General features: G+C 38.7%; 1 pseudogene; it reads left to right on the top strand.

Annotated features, from left to right (window-relative positions):
- Positions 1 to 527: 527 nt before the first annotated feature.
- Positions 528 to 8989, top strand: part of LOC122790144 — a 23665-nt pseudogene continuing 15203 nt past the window's right edge.

The following is an 8989-nucleotide window of genomic DNA, read 5'->3' as shown; positions in this document are numbered from 1 at the left end:
ATAATACAGGCAGTCAATCAGACCATCAGAAGACTGAAAGAAAGACCTAGGCTGTTGGATGATTCTCGTTTGCATAGCAATGGGATGTTTTCATTTTTCATGCCCAGCTCTCAAAAGGAAAGGAACATATCAGTAATGTTTATAATGCAGTATTATAACTAACGACAAATGCTGTTATCCAGCGGCTCTGTGTTTGGTGTTTGATTTGTCACTTAGCAGGAATGTTTTTTTTTTTTTTTGGCTGAGTGACATTTGAATCTCATTTCTGGTGTACCACATTTAAGTTGTTCTGGCGTACTATTAGTAACATAACCTACTTGAAACATAGGGCGCTTCGTAATCCTAGATAAGTTACGTTATCCAAAATGTTTTTCATATTCCCAAATATGCTCCTGATTCCAGTAAGCTATTGTATTTATTTGTTTTTGTTAACCATGTAGGTGTGCTGGTCCTCCCTTTTCAGCTGTGAACAAGGCACACAAGTCTGATTAAATTTATATACAATCAACTCAATTCAATAACTGAGTATGTCGACCAATACCAAAAAAGTGAGTAAGAAATCATTAGATAATAGGACAAAACATGAGTTGACTGCTGAGTGTATATGTATGTATCATACCGCTCAACTATACAGATTTTGGCAGAATGTCCACATTTTTGCCTGATATTTTTAGTCCATTTTTCATAAAATTGTGATTTTTCTGGAAAATCATTCAGGGTTGAAGTCATAAAATAATGACAGACGGAGTTTCAGACTTCATACCCTTCAGAAACTCCATACTTATGCACAACCTGTTATTCTATCAACCTTCTAAGTTTGTAAGAGCAATACTTAAAATGTATCTCTATTTTTGGGCCTTTGTCCCCCCCATCACTTATGGCTTTGTCAAGATTTCTTGCTCAAAGTGGATGAGACGTATGGTGTAGATGAAGTGTGCTCAAGGCTTTTACCCTACAGTGGAGTTAACAGGACTTGTGGGGCAGTCAAAACACAAGTATTCATAGAATATAATACACTTCAAGCTTAAGGGCAGTTAACAACACCCACTGATTCATAGCTCAGAGCTGAACCAAGGTCCTGGTTCATAGCATTCGTGCATGTCTGACCAGTCTCTTGCAGGATACCATTAAAGCAGTTTTACGTGAACTGTAGTGCAGGTCTCAGAGGTGGCAAGATTAGACTTTTATGGCGTGACCTTTGTGCCAGCTTGTTTTACAAGCAGATCATATCACCCTGCAATCAGCAGCAGGCAAACAAGCAAATCACCTTGTAAAGATAGGCTCTTACTGGGCTGTGCCAGGATGTTGGGTGCTGCTGTGTTGGTACAAGGGTTGCAGTTTAAGTTTAGTGCCAGCTACTGCTTTGTATTAGAGAACGGTTCTAAATTAACATTAATTCCAAACCAAATGAGAATCATAACTGTTTGCATTCTTTCTCAGGAAATATTTAAATATTTTACTCAGAATTTTTGTTGTGTGCAAAACTATTCAGTATAGTGAAGAGCAACTCTAGAAACGACTGCAGTATGTGTGGCAAATTTAGAAATATAACTCAATTACTAAAGAAAAAATATGCTAATTTTAACAGAGTTCAACTAAACAGCCACCTGGCTGGACTGGAACCTTTGCCACATTAGCAGAAAGTCTTTCCACTACTTCAGCTGTGAGATGGACTTGCCAACCCTCTGAAACTACATTTCACACTTAATCTAAAACACATTGGCTTCTCAGTCCTGCTCTTTCCCGTTAGATTTCACATCTGCCTGTTAAAGTGTTTTCTTTCTGTTTGGGACTTACTTTTGATATGCTGTAAATGTATTTGAAGCTTTAGTTCCCAGCCACTCTCACAGATGCACATGGCTTTCCTTGTAGTATGTTGTTGTACTGCTTTAGGTTTTGCATCCCTTATGCCCTTACAAACATTTTTTTCCTGTAGTGTTGTGACCACTCCTTTACCTTTGTTTTCACCAAAGTTTGAGTATGGTCTCACTTTGTTGATTGTCACCCGACACTTTGCCCATTGCCTCCTCTCTGCCCTTGCATTATCACACACCCATCCCTTTGAGTTTTCTGTTGCATTCGTAGACTTCCATCCTGGATTTTAATACTGAAACATTGTCATTTGCTATTGTGTTCTGTTCCTCATTGATCTTAACCTCATTGTGAGTTTTTTTGTTTTTTTAATGTCATTGTTACCAATAAACTGTCTTTTGTCAAAGGGGGACAGTTACAGTGTATTCCTGTCTCACTGGGTCTTCACCCTGTTGTGAGTTTGTTCTGTCAACCACCCTTGACAAGAAACTGATTTTTTTAGTGTGACATTTATTTAGTATACTTATCACACCTTTGTTTTTTCTTCCAGTTTGTATAGCCAATCTAGCTTAAACTTTTATCCAACTATATTTCCAACTCAACATTTCTGTTGTAATCAAACCCCATTTTTATTCCATTATATTTTCACCTTCCCTGGGTTTCACTCAGTTTACTTTTTCAGTTTATCCCTGATTTATTTTGATATCTAACGTTGCAGTGGATTTCTTTTCTGCATATTCTCACTTCACCATGGACTCTCGTTCCTTTATTTTGGTATCCTCACAAGTCCCTCCGTTACCTACTGCATACTTTCATCCTTTGTACATTTTGCATCCCATGTGTTTTTATTATGCCTTTATGTTCCATGCTTTCTTAGCTCATATTTTGCACTGTGCTGTCACATTCACAGCACATTGTTTTCACCTCATCCTGCACTTTGTTTCCAGTATTTTCTCATCCAATACTGCATTCTGATTGCTGTTTTGTGTGTCTTTTCACCCTACTTTGGGTTTTGTTATCATGTAAATCTTCATTATCAGCTCCAATGTGTATGTTTGCTATGCACTGGGGATCATTTCCTATATACCATCGTTTTGTTTCCAGAATTTACATTCCATGTGTTCTTACAAGACCATGCAGAGACCCCCAATTCTATCTGCCTGCACATTTTGTTGGGATTGTGTTTCCAGTATGAAATCAGTTCAAGCTGTCTGTCTTTCTCTTGCCCTGTTTCCTCAGTCATGAGCATTGTTCCCCACATATGTCACCAAACATTAGGTTTTGACACATGCTCCTACTGTATGCTCATCTTAACTCTGACTTTGCTACTCAGATGTTGTCATATGGCCCTGGGATTTGCTGCTTATATGCTGATACATGACCTTGGGCTTTACTGTTAATTGCTTTCATGTGACCTTGGCCTCTGCTGGTAATGTTACATAACACCAGGCTTTGATGTTACTGCACTGACATAGGACTCCAGGCTTTGCTGTTAAATATGCTAGCTTATGAAAATAGTGTTGCTACCAATGTGCTGAAAACAGACTGCTTTTGCTGTTAATGTGCTGTGATATGACTTTAATTTTTTTCTGTTAAAGTGCTGTCACATGACTCTGGCCTTTGCTGTTAACTGTTACATGACCTCAAACTTTGCTGCTACTGTACCATCACTTGAGATAACCCAGAACTGTCCTGTTAGTGTAATGTCACATGATTGGAGTTTGTTGCTGATGCACTATCCCTTGTCAGCAGTCTCCATTACCTTTGTACTGTCACATGACACTGGATTTTACTAATAATGTGTCACATGACTAGTGTTTGCTATTAATGTGCTTTCACATGATTGTATTTGTTGCCTCTGATTTATTCTTACTCATGATCAGGCTTTGTTACACAACCCTGGGCTTTGCAATTGCCTCTTTTATACTTCAGTGACCCTAGGCTTTGTCTTTTAACATACTTTTACTGCAACCCTATCTTCATTTTTTTTCATACACTTACATCACATTGTGGTATTTATTAGCAGCCCAAACTGGGTTTTGACATTTGCATCCCAATTGTTCTTCCCCCAGCTTTGCTTCCTGTACGATTTTATTCAGTACTGTACTTTACATGCTCCTGTCCTCATCCCACAAAGAGCTTCATGACTTCCTGTTTGTTCTTACCCCATTTTGTATTCCCATATTGTGTTTGCTTTTAACCCCATTTTATTCTTACGTCATATCCTGTTGTCATATCATACCTGGTTTGTTTAAACTCATTTTGTGAATTTCCTCCACTGTGCGGTGCTATAGTGTTCTTTGTTTGTTTTTAATCCCTTTGTGTATTTCCCTCAGTGTGTTCTCATAACATGCTGGGGTTGACTTTATGCTGTTTTGTGCTAACACCAACCCCATGTGTTCTCAGACTGTACTAGGGTTTGTTTTTAACTCCATCTCTGTACTTGTAGCATGCCATGTTTAACTGGCTTTGTGTTTTCTCTTCATTTTTTCTTGTATTTTTATGGTTTATGTTATGAATAGTTTGCTTTAACACAGTTTTTACTCTCCTGTATGTTCTAATAGGTTTGTTTTCAGTGTATTTTGTGCCTCCCCCGTGTTAGCTTTTAGCGTATTGGGTTTGTTTTTATCACCTTCATCACTATATTCTCACAGCATGTAAATTGTTTTTTGTCCACTGATATTTTTTCACCTATTTGTTCTTGTCTCATGCTGAGTTTTTTTTTTAGCCTGTTTTGTATCTGCAGCCATTTGTTTTCCTGGAATGTCGGCCTTGGTTTTATCCCCTTTTTGCCTCCCCATTTGTAGCTGAGTTGTTTTAATGCTATTTTTCTCATTCTTCACTTTTATATTCCTAGTATTGTGTTTGTTTTATCATTTTTTAAATTTTGTTTGCTTTTTCTCACTTATGTTCTTATAGGCATACTATGGTTGTCTTTTTGAAATATTTTGCCTATTCTCCCTTACATTTCCAAAACATAATGAGTTTTTTGTGCAAATGTTTTGTTTTTTCCATTATGATCTCATAGAAAACTGCTTGTTTCTTGTAACATTTTGTTTTCTTTTTGTTGTCACTGAGTTTATTTTGTGCCATTGTTATTTTGCCTTTTCTACTTTTTGTTATCTTTGCAGTTCATTTTAATGCACCTTTTCTCCTTTAGTGTCACTTTCTTGCCTTTTTTCCATTTTATTTGCTCATAACATACCAAGTTTGTTTTTACAGCATTTGCTGTCTTTACCCCTTGTTTCCTCCTGACTTTTGGTTAGTGTTCATTTTTTTATATTTGTCCAGTTTATTCTTTTAGTGTCCTAGTTGGTTTCTACCCCACTTGATGCTTCCTACAATCTATTTTCACAGGATGGAGTGCAATTTCATCCCACTTTTTGATGTCCCTCTAACCTGAAGTGTTCTTGTAGTATCATGGATTTGTTTTAATGTAGTTTTTGTTTTTCCCATTGTCTTTTTATAACATACTGCAATTTTTTTAGTTTTTGCTCACACATTTTCATAGCACACTGACTTTTCTTTCGCCCATTTTGTGCTACCATAGTATGTTCACATTGCAAATAATGCTTGTTTTTTCCACACTTTTCCCCTCTCCTGTAATGTTTTTCATTTCATGTAGGAAATGTTTAATCTAACTTTGTGCCTTCTCCATGTGTTGTCCTAGCATGTACAGTTATTTCACCAAATGTTATATCATTTGTTTGGGCACTTTTGTAGCTGCTTGGTTTGAGTTTTATTTATTTATTTACTTATTTAATTTATTTATTTATACTTGGAATGAAGCCATTTTTCAGCGGAGGCCTGGGGAGAAACGCTCCAGATGCATGTCTTTTACCACTCTCTTACCAGAGCTAGAGTTAACATTTTTTTTACTTTATACAGGACAGTCCCTACTTGGGCAGTTGTGTCTAGTAAAAAAAAAAAAAACATGAACAATGAAAAATGCCAAAGGACTTGATATTTTAAGACAAAAATATGTTTAATTTCCTTGGATAATTGCATAAAATAATTGTTTTACAAATGAATTACCTTAATATATGAAATAACAGAAATTACTAAAACCCTACAACAATGCACTTTTGTTTTGGCAAAAAGTGTGAAGTCCATTTCTTTACAATTATTGTGGATATAGTTTGTCCTGCAAAACCTCACACTTATATAAAACAGGTCCCACTTTGGTCATCTGAAATGGTTGTAATCCTAGTATTGACCTATGTAGTTTAATAAGGTATTTGGTATTACTACATTTGGCGCCTTTCTTCTTTGTGCCCTTACAGCTTACTGTATGCATTTTACTCCATTTTGTACCTGTCTTCAGATGTGATCTCACATTTGGGTTTTTGCTGTCATGGTCTGTGCATTCCCATAGGTATTCTCAAAATGTGCTATAGCTTCATTCTGTGTCTTTCCCCATGCTGGGTTTGCCATTACCCCACATTGTGCCTTTCCCTCACTTTTTCTGTTAGCATGAAGGACTTGCTGATACTACAACCTATATCTCTACTTTTAAAGGAAGTTGGGCTTTCTCTCACCTTATTTTATGCCTTTGTACGTGTTTTCTCATAGTTTACTGGGTTTACAGTTACTCCATTCTGTACTTTCCCCATATGTACTAATAATATGCCAAGTTTGATGTTACCCTATTTCCTCCTCAGTTCTCATGGAAATGCTGAACTTATTGTTCCTTCATTTTGTGTCTTTATCTTCTGGGTTGAGCTTAGTTTTACATAATTTTTGTGCCTGCTCCCAAGTGATGTTTTATTATGCCTGGTTTTCTGTTACCTCATTGGCAGTTCCTTTCCTTGTGTTTCCATGCCATACTGGATTTGCTGTTACCCCATCGTATGCTTTCATCAGGTATTCACGTATTCTGAAATTGTTGTTAACACATTTGTAACTTCTCCATGTGTTATAGCATGCTGAATTTATTTTTACCCCATTTTTTGACTTCCCCATGTCTTATTGTAAAATTCTAGTTTTCCTCTTTTTTACCTCATTTTTCTTTCTTTCCCCAACGTGCTCGTACGTTTTCATTTTCCATGTTTTATCCAGTTTTTCTGCATTTCCATTACTTAGTGTTGTGACATGCTGGGTTTGCTTTTACCCCATTTTGTGTCTTATCTGTTTTCACACCATGTCATGTTTACTGTTACCCTGTTTTGTGTTTTCTTCATGTGTTCTCATGCCATGCTCGGTTTGCTGTTACCCCATTTTGTGTCTTCCTTATCTGTTTGCTGTTACCCCATATTTGCTTTCTCTGGGTGTTCTCATAACATCCTAGGTCTGGCCAGTGTTCCTGTGTGCTTTCAGCTGTCTTGTCCCTTGTGCTGTTACTTTGGGATTTGCTTCAGCTTCCTATATCCTTTACTCTCACAGTGGATTCTATGTGCTATTATGGCCCCACTCCACTCTGTGCTTTGCCATGAGCCTCCAATGTACTATCATGTCAGCTGATAAGCTCATACTTCACCTCTCATGTTCTCTCTTACAGCTCCAAGCCTTATTACCTTCCTTTTTATGTCATACATCCATGGACTTTATTTTCTATGTGGCATCATGTGACAATGGTCTTTCCCTTTTGTTGTTGTCACGTGACTGTGAGCTTCACATCACACGTTGTCATGCAACTATGCACTTAGTTTCTTGTGTGCTGTCATTTGACCATGGGCTTTCTTTTCCATATTGTGTCAGGGTTCCTATTAGATGACCGAAGATGCATTCTATTTTTTTTTTTTTTTTTTTTTTTTGGAATAGCAATTTTTTTTCAAGGGGAAAAAAATCACTGTTCTGAGCTTTCAAGATTGTAAGCTTTTGCTTACATGGGGTCGATTAATCATTGTTTGCTTTTTTAAGCATTCGATGATATAATACAGACCCTTGTGTCATGTGACCCTCTGTTCACTTTATATGCACTCATGCAACTCACAACTTTGCTTCCTGTAAACCGCCATGTGATCCTGATCTTAGTTGCCAGTATGTTGTCAGGTGAACTCCTCCTGTGAGGTATCATGTGACTTTGAGCTTTGTTTCCTGTTGCTGTCATGTGACCTTGAGACTTTTTTTTTTTTTTTTCCTTAAACAATTTATTCCTCTACCTTGTGACCATGTAGCTCTGCATCTTTCTAATCCATTCATTTGTTCCCCTTTCTATCTACAGCACCCAAAGGCACCCAAGAGAGAGGGGGTAACAGGCAAGAATCACAGTCATCATCTTTCAGGAGCAGAGTTTATCTGCTTACGTCTCTAATTCCACCACTACTTGCAGCCTGATGCATAAGCCACAAAAAATCTAGTTTGTAATGCTAGTCCAGCAATATGCCTGTACGTCCTTGTGTGTTCCACTTCCCTTAATCAAAGTGGACAAGCTGGCAAAACCTGCTCATTGCTACCCCTAGCAACTCCTCCAGTGCCCAATTGTTAATGCATCTTGGGTTGTCAGGTTGTAGCCAGAGCTTTATCTTTGTACCACAGAGATGACTGCAACTTGAGCTATGTTTTTCATGTGCTGTTATGCATCCCTGGGGTTTACCTTCAGTGGGCTTCCATGTGGCCTTTGGCTTTGGATCTTGTTTGTTGCCATGTGACTCTGAGCTTTGCATTTCAAGTTCTGACCTCCAACCCTGTGCCTCAAGTTCTTTGAGCTATCATATGACATTGTGCTTTATATCTTGTTTATTGCTGTGTAAATCTGACCTTTTGCTTTCCGTGTGCTGTCACGTGACTTGTGGCTTTGCCTTACATGAGCTGTCATGTGGACTTGGGCTCTGCCTCCCATGAGCTGTCACGTGACTCATGGCTTCGCCTTCTGTGCGCTGTCATGTGGACTTGGGTTCTGCCTCCCATGAGCTGTCACGTGACTCGTGGCTTCGCCTTCTGTGCGCTGTCATGTGGACTTGGGTTCTGCCTCCTGTGCGCTGTCACGTGACTCGTGGCTTCGCCTTCTGTGCGCTGTCATGTGGACTTGGGTCTGCCTCCTGTACGCTGTCACGTGACTCGTGGCTTCGCCTTCTGTGCGCTGTCATGTGGACTTGGGCTCTGCCTCCCGTGCGCTGTCACGTGACTCGTGGCTTTGCCTTCTGTGCGCTGTCATGTGGACTTGGGCTCTGCCTCCCATGAGCTGTCACGTGACTCGTGGCTTCGCCTTCTGTGCGCTGTCATGTGGACTTGGGCT

The sequence above is a fragment of the Protopterus annectens genome, chromosome 15.part0, assembly GCF_019279795.1.
Source record: "Protopterus annectens isolate FY-2018-M chromosome 15.part0, PAN1.0, whole genome shotgun sequence".
Classification (NCBI taxonomy): domain Eukaryota; kingdom Metazoa; phylum Chordata; order Ceratodontiformes; family Protopteridae; genus Protopterus; species Protopterus annectens.
The sequence above is the reverse complement of the archived record's forward strand: the minus strand, read 5'-3'. Positions and strand labels throughout refer to the sequence as shown.